Raw genomic sequence first — 18,565 nt, 5'->3', positions numbered from 1 at the left:
GATCTCAGTGTAAAATGCATTTCTTATTCTGGATCATAGTAAAAAATATCTGCTAAATTTGCTATAGAAGGCAGATGAATTTATCACAGTTTCAATCAACAGGGAGCTCACAGGTAAGTAGGAATAGGTACAGTTATAAGGTAGAAAGTGGGAATGCTTTAAGGGACATATCTACTATGAGAATGCAATGAAACCAAAATAGTTTGAAGAAATCAGCAAAGGTTTAATGGAAGAGCTGCCCTTTGTGCTGGACTTCAACAGTCGGTTAATGCTTAGCAGGGTTTAGTGTATGGGAGTCAGGATGGGGATTGGTGTGTGTTGATCTGTTTGAAGGCACGGAACCGTTCCACGATATTTCTAAGAAGTATTGCATTTCTTTTGGCTGCTAATGACAGAGCCAACCTTGGCTTTTGAGTTTAAGAAGAATGTGAGCACACTGAGCAAAGGAGTCAGGTAAGCAAATGGGGCTGGTTTGTTAGGAAATGCCTGTTGATTTATGAGAAAAGGAGCTAAGTCCAAGGAAGAAACGTGCATGGAGTGGCATGATAATAGTCTAGAATTCCTTTTATGTAGAGGACGGGGCAGTCATTTAGTTCTTGAATCCTTGCAAGAAAGGCAGGAAGTAACTGTTCAGAGCTGGAGTTACTTCTTGTAGAAAATAAGGGGGGGGGGTTCGTATTTGCATTAACTCTTTAGAAATGGCTACCCCTTTTGGTACCCAAAGCAGAAATGGACTCAAGAATCCCAGAATTTTACATCTGGAAGAAAATCATTTGAGAACCATTAGAAAGAAGCATTCAGGTTTCTCTGTGAACATTCAGAATGCACATGGCTGGTTGATTTGGAGTATTGGACTCTTCCCAAAGATTTGGTCCTGTTAAAAAATGGAGCAGGGTTCTTCAGCAGGTGCTGAAGTCTTTGAGTTGAGTCTGGACAATAGCATTCCTGGGAATCTAGGGGAGGAGCTGCTTCAGTAGGGTAAGAGCTTGGTGGCGTGAAGATCTTTTCCTACTCTGTCTACAGCCTCCCCTTCTACACTCACCATCTTGTCTGTTAAATTATGTAATTTTCACAAGTTCCTCATACACAGAAAAATGGACTGGAGTACCAAGACATTTGGGTGCCCATCTGATTCCATTTGCATCTGATTTTTTAAAGAGAGCAGATGCCATTAACGGTGCTGAAATTTGCCTAGATAGAATTTCCGCACTGTGACTGAAATGCTAGCTCTTCAAAGGATGGGTCTAAGCGCACGAACTACACCTGTGTCTGGAATCCCATTGTCGAGGGGCTGGTGCTCTCAACACTTGCATTCGTCGGGGGGGCGGTGATTTAAGAATTAAAATCTGGGAGTGTTTCCCTTATGTTTTGAGGTCATTGCCTTGGTGCTATACAGATAATAACGGTGTTATTGATAGTAATGTGCAGCACATTGGTATTAAACTAGGAGCTGCTCTATGGAGTGGTGAATACTGTATTTTTAGTTCATTTCCTTAGGCAAATGCAAATATTGTGCTTGCGCAGTTACCTCGGGCGTTCGCAAGTTGGATTTCCAGTGCAAACAGTTTCCAGTAAATATGAACCAAGTGGTACTATTAGTTTCGCATCCACTAGGCGCCTTTTTAAGCTTCTGAAGAGATAATTGAAGGAGAACTCGGATATGCGGTAAGTTGTGTATGTGTATAAAAGATTCAGCAGGGATTTAAGGCACTTCCAGCCCACATGAAACATTAAACATACTGGCTGAAACTAGCCTGAAGATGGGCTTTTTCTTGATCCTGAGGAGTTGTCTACTTTTTTATTTTATAAAACAAGATGAGGGCAGTGCATTACCCTAAGAAACAAGATGAACACAGTTAAGCCACATTACCTTTTTTCACCTTGGGATGGTGGGGGTTACTATCATGACTTCTAAAAACATATACTTCTCATTTGCCAAGCATTTCAGTATGGAAAAGTTCAAATGTATACAAAAGTAACGAGAAAGCTATTACGGGCCTCCATAAATATATTCTCCGGCTTTGGCAATGATCTGCATTGTCAGTCTTGTTCCATCTATATACCTATTTCTTTTCTTCACCCAGGACTATTTTGAAGCTAAGCCCAGATATCATATCATTTAATTGCTATGGTAAATTTTAGTCTTTATTAGGTGTGTCTACAAGATTCTAAAAGATGAAGAACATGTTAGGAGGCCTCTTTAGAAAGGTATTTATTGATCTTGTGGCTTTTGCGTGAGTATGGGAGTGGCGACTCTTTTATGGAGGAGGAGATTAGAAAATGCAGTCTTTTGTTTTGCCCATCTCTCTGTATTCTGGATGTAGTGTTAGCTTTGGGGACACCGTGTGGGAATGTTATTTGATAAGGGTTTAAATGTTCAGCGACATATTTGGTCGAGAGAGACACCAGGTTGGTCTGATTTTGTTGTCATTATTTATTTAGATAAACTAGATGAACATTAGCCATCCTTTTTTTTTTCCTTATTTTTTTCAGTAATCTCTACGCCCAGCAGGGGGTTGGAACTCATGACCCCACGATCAAGTGTAGGATGCTCTACTGACTGGGCCAGCCAGGTGCCCCAAACGTTAGCCATCCTTTTGCACGGAAGTCCTAACAGTATATTGAGAATTATCTATTTTTAGCCAGGTTGTGGTCTTAATTTTAAAAGTACTGTAAGTATAAGTAAAGATACTGAAAGTAGCCAGGTTGAGCAAACCCTAATCCTTTACTGCAGCGATTCCTCTCACTCCCTTACCCCAGGAAGTGGGTCTTGGTGTACCAAGCAGAGTACGACATCTCATCTTTGACTAGATTACCTAGAAAACAGAGCCCGGGTCAAGAGCATATGTTGCTGGATTGGAAGGAGCAGGCCCAGGGAAGCGGGAGAAAAGGAGCGAGGCCTGGAAGGAGGGAGAATGGATACAGAAGAGAACAGTACCAGGCTGTCCTGGACTTGCTCACTAACAAGTGCAACTGATTGCTTGGTTTCACAGCACGTGTTCACAAAAGCCTCCACCCTATGAGTCTCAGAATGATTCATTAACTGGAGGAAGGGGTTAAAAGGTCTGCACAGGTTCCTCATTCCCATTGCTCCAAGTGTGTTACCTGTTCAGCATTGACTTCCCGAGGAAACCTCTTTTATCTGCTTTATTTTCCAAAGTGGCACTCTTGAGTATGCTTTGACTATTTTAAAAAAATAAAAAACCACGGAAAAGAAAATTCCGGGACTTCATTTCCATGGTGCCTTGCTAATCTAAGGTGCCTCAGGGGAAAGACGGAGTTTCCTAATGTTCCACACCAAACCTAGCTCTGAACTTTAATACCTGATTATTATCACTGGAATCAGATTAAAAGCATACTTATTTTCCTCTAAGTAACATATATTGATGGTTGATTTGGGATCCTTTGTTTTGAGATCAAGAGGATGCCCCAGTCATATCCATGCAACCTCTATTTTAACATGGGAAATTTAGGTTTTCAGTTTTTTTGCTCTTTTTTTTTCACTGTTTCCAGTTTTATTAAAGTCTTTGGACGTGTAGCACCCCCTTCCCCTCCGCCCCTTTTCTCTACCTTTATTGTTCCACCCAGTATTTCAGATTGATTTTCATATGTGGGATTATTAGAATAAGTGATATGATGCATTTTTAATGCTCTGGATTCATTTTAGCAAAATTTTATCCTGAAGTTACCAAATTGTACTTCCATTAGTAATGCATGATAGTGCCGATTTAACCATATGCTGATAATTCTTTTAAAATATGTTGTCTTTATGAGAACATTATTTTCTGTCTTTTTTTGAATTACTAATAGTAACTTTTTTTCACAAATTTGTAAACCAATTATACATTTGGTACGTAGGGTCAGTCCCTGTGTTAAATTCTCTCTACATGTGATCTCTTTTGTTTTTATTTATTTATTTATTTTTAAATTTATTTGAGACAGAGAGGGAGAGAGCGCACAAGTGTGGAGGAGGGTCAGAGAGAGGGAGAAGCAGGCTCTCTGCTGATCAGGTAGCCCAATGCAGGGCTCAATACCAGGACCCTGAGATCAGGACCTGAGCCGACACTTAACCTGCTGAGCCACCCAGGCGCCCCCATGTTATCTCTTTTTTAAACTAACTTTTAAGATAGATATATTCTGGTTATGATTACAACTGTTGTTACTATTGTCACTGTTAATATTCTCAATTCTCAGCTAGGGAAACTAAGAAACAGAGAGGCTGAGTGATACATACAATGTAATGAAGCTAATTTGTGGCATGTTTCTGGTTTATTCCCTATACTCTTCAGCAGGACACTCTGCTGCCTCTCATGTACGTCCTTTTGATCACATTGGTTTAAAGAAATCATTTGTATATTGTTGTGTTTGCATGGTTAGCCAATTACTATGAGCTTTATATGTAAGTGTTTTATTTCAGTTTTGTTGTAATTTGGAACTGGGCACAGACTGGTTTCAATTCTTTAAAAAAAAATTCTGCTTTTAATCAAACTGGCCAACTTTTGGTTTAAGGCAAGGATCTAAATTAATTTTTAAATGGCTTGTGTGTTATTGGTTAATCTTACCATTCCTCAGTGATTTTGCTTTCTCTTCTTCTGTATTTTTAGTGTGTACATAGGCCTCTTTTGTCCCATTACTACCTGTCTGTTCTTGTATAAACACGTCCCCTCTGACAATTTCATTTGAGATTTTCTTAACCACCTATGTAGTATCTTTAAAAAAGACGGAGGACCTGCATGAGTCCAGTTCTGCCCAACTTATTTTTACTAAATGCTCTCCTCTGCTTCCAAGGACCTGGGCAGCATGCTAGCTAGTCATGGCTATGATAGGACCTGAGTAGAAACTTCTCTAGCTGCACGATCATCTTGGTCTTCTGCCTTTCGGTGAGCTGGAGAATAGGCTTTCACCAGCTTTCGTTCGTTGCCTGATCTGTGCTAGGCTTTCTTGAGAAACTTTTGCATCTGTGAAGCATGCGAACTGGCTTGTGTGTGATTTGTCCCAGGATTACAGCAAGTCCGTGGCGGAGCCAGCACTGGCCTCTGGGACTTTTCTCTAGGTTGCTTTCTCCTTTGCATTATACCAGCGCATGCTGAGAAAACTGTCCCCATGTGTGGTCTCTCCCTTGTGAGTGTGCTTGACACAGTATTGAATTTGCAGCTTTGAGAGAAAGAAAGGCATAATGCTTCTTCCCAAAGAATTTTAATGAATTTAAATAAATGTGTGTTCCTGTTTCTAGCTCTCAATGGAAAATCTTTAATAAGGTTTAATTAATTAATTTTATGTCACCTTGAATCAGACAGAAAAGTTAGATTTCTTGCTTTGGTAGCAGAATTTAGGGGTGAGGCATAGGGAGTGGGGTGAACCATTTTAGGTATAATATGAGTAAATCTGCCAAGTCTGATTAAGTAGCTATAAACTTGAATTTGAATCTAAATTAATTAAACTTAAATAAAACAGAAATAGTCCCTCAGTCAGTGGCCACATTTCAAGTGCTCAGTAGCCACACATGGCACAATATAGAACATTTTCAAAATGGCAGAAAGTTCTGCTGTACAACGTTGGTCTACATGGTTTAACAAATGGAAGACTTGGGGAAAAGGAGCAAGCGTAGAAGTGTGCTTTGTTGGTTTCTGTATGTTTTAGTGCAAAGAGCCCTTGCCTTAAAATATTATTGGTGATTGATAAAACATTGAGATCCCATGATTTCAAATGATTTCATAGACATGAATCAATAGAGTAGCAAGATAGACAAAGTATTGACTATGTGAATGGATCAATACTTATTATATCTATTTTATAACTGAAAGGATTTTTTTTTTAAAGATTTTATTTATTTATTTGACAGAGAGAGAGCGAGAGAGGGAACACAAGCAGGGGGAGTCGGGGAGGGAGAAGCAGGCTTCCCACCTAGCAGGGAGCCTGAAGTGGGGCTCGATCCCAGGACCCTGGGACCATGACCTGAGCCGAAGGCAGGCGCTTAATGACTGAGCCACCCAGGCGCCCTTAACTGAAGGGGTTAATAGGCACTCCACAGCCCAGCCTCTTAAATATCAGAGAAACAAGGGCTGAGGGTGTTTGAATGAATTATCAGAAGTCCTTCTGTTTTTAGAAATGTGAGTCTTCTTATGTTTATACCTCTGTTGGTTTGGGGTGACCTGCCTGCCATTGGGAGTCCTTCCTTTAAGGAAGTTTAAAATGGGACTCTTTGAACTCTGCACACTGGTATAATTGCAAACCCAAATTCAATGCAGAAAAAGCCTTACTAACCAAAGCAAACAAAGGAAAACAAACTAGACCCCAAGTGGATGCCATGATTTTTTATCCGGTTAAGAAAGTATGGAATCAGAACACGGAGTGTGGTATGTTCTGGGAATTTATTGTCTTAAGGATGTCCCTGACCGAAATTTAAATAGAAATAAAGCCAAGAGCATATCTCCCCATTTAATGATAGGTAGAAATGAAACCTTGTTGAATTCCATTTCTGGAGGACTCTGCTTTCATTTTCATCCCTTGGTACTTAGGATCCTGTGTGTGGTTTGTGACTAAGATGAGTGGGTGGGGGTTAACATGAGAAATTCCACAATGAGTGAGTTGGAACCATTTTGGTGTTGTGTCCAAGATAGCTCACATGTCCTAGTTAAGGCTGTGCGAAGTGAACTGGACCCTCCTAATGTGGTGGCCCCAAAGATTGGGTTTAATCCTCTGGTGTGACAGCATTCACAAGTCTTTTCAAGAGCCTAAGTACCATAAAATACTCTCACAAAAGCCTTCATTCCAAAGAATGTGTGTGTCGGTTTTTGTCAAGAGCTTTTAGCAAAGAACAATGTGCCTAAAGCCATAATCTAATAAACAAACAGATAATCTAGTTCAGTTTTGTCTAAGTAATATAATGTCTCTATCAAACTATTTCCTGCACCTTGAGCTCTATTCACAAGGAAAGGGTTCTGCGTGGGAATGTGTATATATTTTCTCTTAACAGGAGGGCATTTAGCTCCTGTGACTGAATGACTTATTTTTCTTTTCTGGGTAGCTCTAGTTGTTTATGGTGGGAATTTTCCGTCTTGGTAATTTGGTATTCTACTTGTTTTTTATTGTAAAGGGTAGAAATGTGTACACCTGAATTTAAGAAATATGGTTGCCTCACCTCCATCTCAGTTAACAAGGGTCGGGTCAGAAAGTTCTCACATGTCTTGCAGCCTTTCTATCAGATCTTTATGTACCTATTAAGTCAAAGGGAATATGCTGTTTTCATGAAGAAAGTTTATGGATGGGTAGAATTTGCCAGGCTTGACAGCCTAGGTGTCCCCCTTCACACCACTAGGTCAGCACCCATCTGTCCTTTGGAGAATTATGGCCTGCTGGTGAGCAGAATATAGCTTATTAGGAAACTCGGAATATAAATAGCTTCATTTTCAAAGGTGCAGTGACACATGGGAGTTAGGGTCAGACATAGGTATTATCCACATTAGAAGTTGCTTTTTGTCTAATCTTGCCTAGAGAATTATCTTTATGTCCTGTTCTTGGTAAGCACCTACTTGCGGCTAAGATAACTGTCCAGTCATGGCATCAAGGGACATTTTCTGACTATAACCATTGAAGAGAAGCCTGAGTCTCTCATTGCCATTAATTGGCCCTTGTATTTTGAGTCATGGAATCATAAACTATCAGTGCTGTAATGGGCCTTTAGAGACCATTTCCCAAGTTCCTTGGATTTATAAAGCCCACATCTCTTTTATAGTCTTCATGTCAAGTAGTCTTCTTGCGTCTACTTGAATATTTCGAGTTACATGGCACTCACACATTCTCAAACTATGTGATTTCTTTCTCCTTAAATGAGGTAGTTTCTCTGTTGTGTCTCAGGCTCTATAAATGCAGTTACATTCTGTTGATACACTTTTGTTAATACTTCTGTGAGACTCTTCATGTTTTTTTCCTAAAGAAGCATAATTTTTCTTTCTATATCATGAGAACAGTAGAGGCCCTATTTTTATGTCTTTTAGCCTTATGTTTTTGTCTGAAGAGGTAAACGTATTTGAAATGAGACATTTCTGTCATCTCAGGTATATGCTGTATCTATCTCCACTTCCTTGCTAAATCGTAACACACATTTTTCTTAAAGTAATAGATTTTATCCATTCCCCACCCCCTTTAAGGGCATTGCCATATAGATCATCACAGAAACACGGCATGAATGTCCCTCATTCCATTTATGAGGTTCAGAAGGAACTTTCTCCGGACCTTAGCTGTGGTCTGTGTGGGCGGGTTTCTGGTCTTTCTGGGTTTCCTTATCCACAAAGTGGGGCTGAGGAGAGCGATCCCACAGGGAGAATATGTGGCTGGTTTTGTTGCATTCTCATTCAAACTTGCTTCTCAAAATTTCGAACCTAATATCTAATAGGGTTTTGTTTTCTCTTTTCTTAAATGTGACATCAAGATGCTAGTTGCAAAAATAAAAGAACAATGTGTATGAAATACAGTGGAACTATTTTTAGTAATATATATGTAAATCTAAGAATACACTAAAACATGATGAAATTTTCAGAAAATTACGGGAAATTCCAGAAAATTTGTGCCATGGAAGAGCTTTGGCTCATGTCTACATGGTGGCTCTGTGCTGATGAATTGTCTGTTGAGGTTTACAGCACTGTGTGCACACTTCCCTTCTTCATGGCACCTTGGGGTTAGCACCATAATGGCCCCCCAAAGATGTTCACCTCCTAATCTCTGGAACCTGTAAATGTACTGGGTTATATGGCAAAGAGGAATCCAGGTTGCAGATGGAATGAAGGCTTCTAATCAACTCACTTTAAGATAGGGAAATTTTCCAAGGATCTGGATGGGCCTTGCAAGTGGACCATGGAGACAAAAGAGGCTTTGGAGTGATGCAATATGGGAAAGAACTCAATAGCCTTTGCTGGCTTTGAAGATGGAGGGGGAAGGTCACAGGTCAAAGAATGAGGGCACTTTCTAGAAGTTGGAAGGACAAGGACATGGATTCTACTAGAGACTCCAACAAGGAATGCAACCCCGGAGTCACCTTGATTTTAACCCAGTGTTACCCATGGCAACCTTCTGAGTTTTAGAACTGTGAAGTAATACATTTGTCTTATTTAAACAATTGTATGTGGTAATCTGTTGCAGAAACAATAGAAAACTAATACATGCGATATTATGTCGAAATTCTCTGTTAATGTGTCCGTTCTCCCCTCTAGACAAATAAATTTCTCAAGGGCAACAGTGTTCTAAAAAAAAAAAATAAAAATAATAATAATCTTAACACAGTTCCACATTTAAGAAACATAAAACTTCCTGTCATACACTAGAGAGAACTAGTATTTACTGAATGTGTATAAACCATCTGCCCAGCACTGCCTTAGTTACTGTGCTTTGCAAATTTTACTGACTCCTTAGGAACATTGTTCAGCCTTACTGAATCTCAGTCTTCTCATCTGTAAAACGAGTTTAAGGACTAGATCAGGGTTGGCAAACTTTTCTGTAAGTCTGGATAGAAAATATTTTAGGTTCTGCTGGCTAAAATGTCTTTGTCTCAATTACTCGGTTCTACTAGCAGAATACAAAAACAGCCATAGATGATAAATAAATTAATGACCGTAGCTGTGTTTCAATAAAACTTTATTTACAAAACCAGGAAATGGGCTGGATCTGCCCATTTGGCGATTGTTTGCTAACCAGTAGACTGGCAGACCCTCCTCATTCCATTCTAATTCCCGTCTAATCTGATGATATTGTGAGTTTATAAAGTTGTACCATTAGTGCCAGTTAAGCCATGAAAGTGCCAGTCGGACTTGGAGAGGTAACTCAAATGGTGGGTTGGATCTGTTTATAAGAAGCGGCATAATATTGCAGACTCAAGTGCCAGGAAGGGAACTGCCACCATGTCCTTGGCAAACATATCTGGGACAAATGCTCTTAAGGATGAGACATAAGGAGATCCTTGAATGCCAAGGCTGAGCTCACTGAACTTGAAACTCAGAGAGCTGGAAGTACGGTCGGAGAAATGAAAGGGAGCCATACATGCATTGCCCTCCAGAATGATAGCCCTTCTGAGGCAGCTGGCCAGAGGAAGTGGGAGGAGGGGATGAGTTTCTCACTCAGCTAAATTATGTCTTTGGGCAGCCAGACCGGGTCTGCTAGAATAACAAGGTGCCTGAACTTCTGCCCAGAACACGTCACCAAGCTTTGCATTTGGGACTGTCTTCCATCACATGGCTTCCTAATGTGAGGCAGTGAAGAAAGCAGAGTGAATGAAGTACAAGAATGGGGTTTTTCTTGGAGTGCCTCCCTAGAGACAAAACTTGATTTTTTTTTTAAGAGATTACTTTTTGAATTTTCCCTTCTCATTCAAAAAACATAAGTTCCTGGAGGATAAGCATCCAATCGACTTTGCAGGCCTTTTGAAGTTTGCCACTCATGTGGGACTTGCCCACTGTAGATGTGGGGGTGTGGGTTTACAGATCACAGTGGGCAAGGAGGAGCCCATCCGGAACTGTGCAGAGGACGCTGGGATTTGGGAATGTTCTTCTGTGTGTGACTTCCTGGTTGTGCTTGTTGTGGTTGTTTTGACTTGGCTGTTTCACTGGGTTTTGAGGACAAAACTGACCTCTTTGACCGATTTGTCACAATAGCTATTTGTGCCTTAAAAATTGTTCAGGAACAGTTTGTCCATTAAAGAAAGAATGACCTAGTAATAGTTCCAGACCCAAGGAAATGTCGGGTTAATCAGTTGCAGAAGCGCTTGACGTGCCAAGAAGTTCCACCTCGGGGCTCCTGACATGGTTCCTTTCCAAGATTTCTAAACATTCTGGGGAGAGCACAATATTTATTTATTTGACTGCTAGGACTTCATTTTGCTATTGTTTTAGTTACTTATGCCCTTGTCTCTCTCTCTCTCTCTCTGCCTTTACCCCTTCTTTCAAACCCCTGTATGTGGAGAACCATATTAAGACTGTATTATCTACTCAGTTAATAATTATGTTTTTTATTTGGGTTTCTAAAGGTGAGGAAAGGGTTTATGGTCAAGGTGCATAGAGAATCACATCAAGATAAAAGTAATTTATATTTGTGTAGGACATTATGATTTTTAAATTATTTTTAATTTTATCTATCTGGTCTGCGCAACTCTGGGCAGTATACAAGACAAGGGTTGTTATTCTCATCTGACCAACAAAACTGAGACCTGGAAGTTTCATGATTTGACCAAGTTCACACAGCTAGTAAATAGTTCAGGCGTGACTGTAAGGGATGTATTTTAATACTACAGTGCTATTTCTTTTATATTTCTAAGTCAGCTAACCGAGTCACTGTTCAAGTCAAGAGCACGTTCCATTTATAGAAAAGATCCCCATGGGGATGTTCAGTTGAGTTTCTCTCTCTGTCTTTCAATCTCTCTCTCTTGTGCCTCTCTGTCTTTCAATCTCTCTCTCCCTCTCTCTCTCTCTCTCTTTCTCTCCCCCCCCCCACCACACACAGACCGCATCACACCACACACATATTTTGAGAATGGTAGCCACTCCCTTTTTCAAGTTCTTCCTTCAAAGAATAATTTATTTGGCTAGGATTCAACTTGGAGTTGTCAAGAATTCATGCATATACCCACTTGGCAAATATTTTCTTAACTCTTCAATCTCAACTATGAGGCATGGAAAGAGGTGCTATAGGGCTAGAGGGCCAAATCATACATGACGGGGTCTCTCAAGGAGCACACGCTAAAGTAAGGTGAATGGCTCTTGTATTCTCAACCAGACACACAGTGGAAGTGCCCTAGAAGTGCTGCAGAGGGTGAGAAGTGAGAAGGTGCCCTTGTCACGGGGCTGCCAAGGAAGGTTGTGTGGGGTTGGCAGGTGACCTGGGCCTCCGAGAATAACTTGGCTTCTGCTATGAAGACATGTTAGAGAGGGAAGTTCTGATGGAGACAAGGCAGGAGAAAATTCTTGGAGTCAAGGAAGCAAGGAGAAGCAGTCAGGCAGATTACTGGGTATGTGGTGTAGGAGCTTTAGCATTCTAAAGTACAAAACTTCCAGAGCTGCTGTGTGCAGCAGTAATCTCAAGGAATGCATACTTACCAGAGCATTCTAGGAGAGCGTAAAATGAACCACGCTTGTCAAGTTTCTCTCCATTTCCTCCCAGGGGGCCCATCCTGTTTTAGGATTCTGCCTGTTCAGTATGAGATCCTGTCAAGTCTTGGGAAACCCATAATGTTCCCAAACCATCATTCTCTAAGACTCCAGCACAACTGCCATAGAATCAATTGGCCATTTACGTGAGGACTTATTTCTAAGCTCTCCCTGCTATTTCCGTTGGTCTTTTAGGTCTGCTTTTGGGCCAGCACTACACTGTGGATGCTTTGTGTTGAGTTTTGAAATCAGAGCATGAGAATCCTCCAACTTTGTCCTTTTTCAAAATTGTTTTGGCTTCTGGGGGACCAATGGATGTTTTCAATCTGGTGACAGTATCTCAGATTAGTTGGAAAGAACTAAATAAGGAATAATGGAAACCATTTAGGTTGTTTATTAAGCCTCCATAAGAGGTAACGGAGGTGTTGATTATTTGGGTGGCAGGAGAGGTGGAGAGTAGTAAATGGACTTGAACAATTTGGTATAATTCTGTTTTTTTTTTTTTTTAAGATTTTATTTATTTGACAGAGAGAGACACAGCGAGAGAGGGAACACAAGCATGGGGAGTGGGAGAGGAAGAAGCAGGCTTCCCACGGAGCAGGGAGCCCGGTGCGAGGCTCCATCCCAGGACCCTGGGATCATGACCTGAGCTGAAGGCAGACGCTTAATGACTGAGCTACCCAGGCGCCCCAAACAATTTGGTATAATTCAATATAGCTTGCTATATTTAGTGAGGATGATGGGACAAAAAACAGAGAAAAGGGGCTTTCTCCCAACCTGTATGATTGGGAGAATCACATGCTGTAATGAAGTAAATAGAAAAGTAGAGGGCACAAGGGAAGGTAAGCGGGTCTGTGAGTTAGGGTATCTGCTTTGAGTGTTGAGTCCTGAACTGGAGATTCCAGTGGAGGTCAGAGATGCAGACACGGAATAAGTGGGTGCCATGATTATTCTGGGTCTTATGTTGCTTATAACTGGTCTATTCATTTAGAATTGCTTTTTCAATATAATGCGTTTGTGGTTACCATGGTGGCAAGAGCCAAATAGAAGGAAGTGGTTGGGCACAGTGGCAAAGATGGAGATGTGGTTAAAGGTAATTTGCGAAGCTTCTGTGCCTTGCTTTAGCTAAGAACAAACAGAATACTAGATGCTGTTGACATGTGTTTTATTTTGAAGTGACTGTTATTACTAGGGTCTGAAATCCTTAGCCTTGATCTCTTGGAGCCTAATGTTCCTGTTCTCCAGCTGAGAGAGTAATTCACCATCTTGTGTTGTAAACACTCACTCATTTTAACTGATTACACCTCCAATGATTCTCAAATCACTAAAATTACTAATTGCTATTCCTTACACATCAAAGAGTGAATCCTGAATAATTAACCCCAAATAAAATTAGATGAATTGGCCCTTTTAATTAGAGTCCCTGCTGCTGTTTGTTCTGAGCTTCCTTTTCTTACTGTTAAGAGACTTTTAGAATGATTAAAACTGTTTAAGTCTTAAACAGCCAGTGACCTTTTAATACAATATAAATCCGTGAAAGCAATATTTCAGTTAGCAGATGGTGCAGTAAATTTTTAGAGCAAGTACCTGTCAGCTCTAGTACTCCTTTGGAAAAAAAAAAAAATCATGCCAAAAAACAACCACCTTGAAATGAAAGGAGTGTCTCTATTTGATTATTTTTAAAGCATTTATGCATTTGCTAAGCCTCAGTCTAGATGAAATGGCAGGGTTGAAGGAGAGTGAGTAATGGTTGGCATCATTTTATATAAATAGTAACAAGAATTTCTCAGAAGAATCTGAAGTCGTTTGTGCAGAAAAGATGAAGACTGGAGAAATCATAGAAAGCCCCTGGTGCCATGTAGCCATTCTCATCCTCAAGGAGTCTCCTGAAGCAGGGGAATGGGTTCCACGGTGGGGACAAGGAAGCTTTATGGGATTTCACTGCTGCTGATCATTGAGCTGGGATTACTGGCCTGCCAAGGCTGCAGTCAGCCTGGATTTAGCTGAAGATACTATACATGTTCCTGATCTCTTTAGTCCAGGTCTTCTAAATAGCAAGAACCCCTTCTCCTCATCACAGCCTTCTAAAGTTGCAGGGACAGAACAAGTTTCCTTCTTATTCCCAACAGGTCTGAGAGTCTCACACCAAATCTGTCATGTACTGTGGGAAATGTATCCTTAGCTGGAAGTTAGGAGATTTGGGGTCACAGTGGATTTTTTGGTATGATTCCATACCACTTGGCTGTTTGTTTCTCTTTACTACACTGGTCCAAAATTCCTCCATCTATAAGATAAAGTTACTGGACTAGGGAAGTCACTTTTTTTTCCCCCCTAAAATTTAAAAATAAGTTTTGACTTTTCATTCTGAAATAATTGCAGACTGTACACAAACACTGAAAAATAGTATGAAGGGTTTTCGCTTAGTCTTTCCAGTTTCCCCAATTGTTGACGTCTTACACAATCACAGTACCCGTACGCAAACCAGATAATTAATACACTGACACAATACTACTACCTAATATGTCGACTTTATTCAGATTTCATTAATTGTCCTACTAATCTCCTTTTTCTGGTCTAGGATCCTATCCAGAATCACAAGCTACATTTGGTTGTCTTGTCTCCTTAGTCTTCTTTAACTTAGGGTGGTTCCTCAGTCTGTTTTTCATGGAAGTCAATGACTGTTAAATAGGGCTACCCATCAGAATCAGCCAGGGAGCTTATCAAGATGCTTGTATCTCAATCCCAACCCCAAAGATTCTTTTTTTTTTTTTTTTAAAATTTTTTTTTTTATTTGTCAGAGAGAGAGAGAGAGCGCGAGAGCACAAGCAGGGGGAGCGACAGGCAGAGGGAGAAGCAGGGAGCCCACTGAGCAAGGAGTCCTGTGATGCAGAACTTGATTCCAGGACCCCAGGATCATGACCTGAGCCAAAGGCAGACACTTAACCGACTGAGCCACCCAGCCATCCCAACCCCAAAGATTCTGGTTGAAGAATTCTAGAGTAGGGCCTGGCAGCACGCAGTAGAGAAGGAAGTGCCCCATGAGATTCTGATGTACGCCCTCAGTTAAAAGTCAGATCTGTTTCAGCACCTCAAGAACTGACCTTTTGAGAGTTCGTCCATGTTACATCTCTCCTTCATCTTCCTTCATTTCCCTGTTCCTCCTCCATTCCCATTTCTTGTTTATGGGAAGAGTTCTGACTCTTCAAAATTCCTGGAAGATTTTTCAAGAAGTTTCTAGATATTTTGTGGGATGTAGTTAACATCCCACAAAACAGTACCTGTTAAGACCTATCTACAGATATTTTATTGTGGAAGAAAGATCAAGTACAATACATACGATGCTGTGTTTATGGAGGCTTGGGATGCCGCCATAATCAGATGACTAAGGAATGTGGACTCATTGCCTGTATCAGGACATGCTCTGAGTAAGGTAATGTGTAGAAACACCACCACTGCCAACAACAGCAAAACTCAGTGGCTATTTTAAGACTGTTGTTATTAGCTGTCCAACTATTAGCACCTTGCAGGACCTTGTGACCCATCAGTACTGTACTGTATTGACCTTATGTCAATAATTGGAAAAGGGCAAAGTTGTCCAGGGTAAAAATGCATGTGTTCATTCTTTCAGAGTTCAATTCAGTTTAATACAATACTGATTTGTAATAGTGGTAATTTATAAAAACAATATTACTACCATTTATTATCTCCTATGTGTTATATATGCTCTGTATAGAGATTAGTAAAACAGAGTCTGTCTTCAAGGAACTTTTAGTCTAGTAGGAGAAACCAGTAGATATGTAATTAAACTAACAAAGAGCAGAATACATGCTCTAATAGAGCTAAATCAGGAAAGAGAGGTATGTTGTCTTCCATGTGGGGATGGTTTACTCTATCCATATACAGCAGTGATTGAATAAGTTAGCTGAGATATTTCAAGTGTTTTTATTGTGAAAACTCACCCCCTTAAGCTTCACACCATCTCTGGGGGGAAGGTAGGCTTTTGGCCTCAGTGACTACCACAGGGTGATGTCCTATCTCCAAAGGAATGGGCTATGTTTTGGAATTGTCTTTCAGCACACTATTTGTTTTCCACCTTCCTTTTTCAGTGGTAAATGAAGATTTTTGTTGTTGTTGTTGTTTTCCTGGACTGTTGCCTCATTCTCTGTCCACAACATGAATTTTAATTTTTATTTCAATTTTGAGAGAATTTCACTTTTTGGTATTGGGGCTGAAGATATCTCAATAGCTGATGGAAGATTGATGCTTAGGCGTACTTAAGTCATCGCCCCATTCATTGTGAGTGCCCATCTTTGGAAGTCCAAATATATAGGGTGGTTTGTTTTTTGGGTAGCAATTAGCATGTTTTGTAAGACAGATGACAGTTGGTGGATTAAAAATGTTAGTTCCGGTTCTAGTCCATTTGCAGAACCAGACCATCCTCCTAATTTCATATTACTTAAAAATCATTCAGTGCTTTTGACTAAGAAATTGAATTTGTTTTCAACAAATGGAAACCACAGTATAATAGAGGAATGCAGTATGCTTAGATGTGATGCACTCAGGTGTTTCACCTTCATACAAACAATTTATCTGTGATGAAGCACGAGGACTGTTGAATTCAGTGAAGACCCGGGGATTCTGTATTAGTGAATTTTAGAGTGAAGCTGTCCATTTGAAAATCAGGGAGACTTCATCCACTTTAGGATAAATAATTCTTCTTGCTTTTAATTTGAGAATCACAATGAACATTTCAAGCTGAAGTTATTTAGAAAGATGACGGAAACATTACATTTGGGCTTGGGTAAATATAGTGGCACATTAAAATTAAACACTGGGTTTGAGTAGATTCTGCGATTCATTTCACAGCGTCTTCCTTTGATTTTAAAAAAATGCATGTCTGTATTTTATTGTGTAACAGTTGAACCAAAAGGAGAAGGATTAAAAAGAAAAAAAAAAAAACACAGCTCATCCCATAAGCTCTAGACAACCATTGTTAACATATAGGTTTCTACAAAAATAAGGACCATGTGATAAACACTATACAGTAGCCCACTATTTTCCTCACATGATATGTCAGAAAGTTCTTCATGTTCTTCTCCCAGATACTCCATGACTCACTCCCTCACTAGATTTAAGTCTTTGTTCAAATACCACATTGGTGAGGCATTTCCCAACCTTTCTCTTAAAAATTGTGGATACCACCCCCACCCTAGCACTCCCTTGATTTCTTTGCTCTGTATTTCTGTAGTGCTAATCAGCATTTGATACTGTGTTTTATTTAATTTATTTAATTTATTTTTAAGTATTCTTCTTCTGATAAATTCCATGAGTGCAGGACTTTTTTTTGTTCTTATTGTTTGATTTCCCCCCCTCATGTCTAGAATAATGCCTGACACAGAAAAGGCTCTCAGTCAGTGAATAAGTAGATGTCAGATCTAGATCAAAATCATTATTTTGATGGCTACACAGTTTTCCAGTGTATGATTGATTACAGTTGATTTTTTTTACCAATACTTTATTGATGAACATTCTGATTATTTCCATTATATTTCATTGTGATGAAGATTCTTTAACATGCTTCTCTATATACCCTTCAGGTACTTCTTTTGTAGGACAGTTTACTAAAAGTGGTGTTGCCGCATCAAAGTGCATAAATATTTTACAGCTCTTGTTACCTGTTGTCAAATTTTCTTGAGAAAGGTTTTACCCTTAACACTCCTCTATATATGAATAGCACAGAAAAATGCAGATTTTCCTATTTTGTCATCAATATTGTGTTTCATTATTTTTAACCTTAGCCCTACCATGTAAATGACATTGCTTAGAAAATTAAGTACGATCACAATCAACAATCTGTTTTTAGTTAAGCAGCAGAAAGTAAAAAGGAAGGAAAATAGAAAGGTTAATTTTCTAATGTATAATTATGTATGATGAAAGCCTGAACTCCAAAAGTGTCTAGTGTGAGAGCTAAGGAATTGGGAATCACTTGGTTAAGGTCACATATCTCCTCACATACAGATGAAGATGTATCACTTAAGGGGGGGCTGGTGGTATTGCTCTTTGGATGATGAGGACAGGGAACCGGGAATGCCCAGCCTTGCCCTGATAATTATCAGTTCTCCCAGAGAGTTCTCAAAGGGGCTGCACACTCAAGGAACAGGAGCCAAATGGGAGTACAGGAGCCGCTTTATTAATAACTCCATGAAGACTTAATCTCTCTCTAGGACAGAGGTCCGAGGTCACACTGAGATGGTGCATAGGCTTTGGCTCTAGGAATAAGCAGGCTTTTTATCCTCTCTACTGAAGATAACTGGTTGACTAAGGGTAATTCCTTTCATATTTTTAGTTATGACCAGTGGGTAGGTAGTAAATAGGTTGAGAAGCCTGAGAAGTGATGCATTCAATGGGACCTATCCTCAATGGTTTCTTGACCT

At 40.0% G+C, this 18,565-nt stretch overlaps 1 protein-coding gene and 1 long non-coding RNA gene across 13 annotated transcripts in view; one reads left to right on the top strand and one right to left on the bottom strand.

Annotated features, from left to right (window-relative positions):
• The window catches only part of LPP (LIM domain containing preferred translocation partner in lipoma), a 667,328-nt gene that overhangs the window by 266,281 nt on the left and 382,482 nt on the right, over positions 1 to 18,565 (top strand). The window lies entirely within an intron of this gene.
• LOC141373301 (uncharacterized) overlaps positions 1 to 18,565 on the bottom strand; it is a 64,742-nt gene that overhangs the window by 559 nt on the left and 45,618 nt on the right. The window lies entirely within an intron of this gene.

The sequence above is a fragment of the Callorhinus ursinus genome, unplaced genomic scaffold (genome assembly GCF_003265705.2).
Source record: "Callorhinus ursinus isolate GAN/ISIS: 27379988/994484 unplaced genomic scaffold, GSC_fseal_2.0 scaffold1, whole genome shotgun sequence".
NCBI lineage: Eukaryota > Metazoa > Chordata > Mammalia > Carnivora > Otariidae > Callorhinus > Callorhinus ursinus.
Note: the sequence above shows the minus strand (reverse complement) of the source record. Positions and strands in the feature narration are given on the sequence as shown.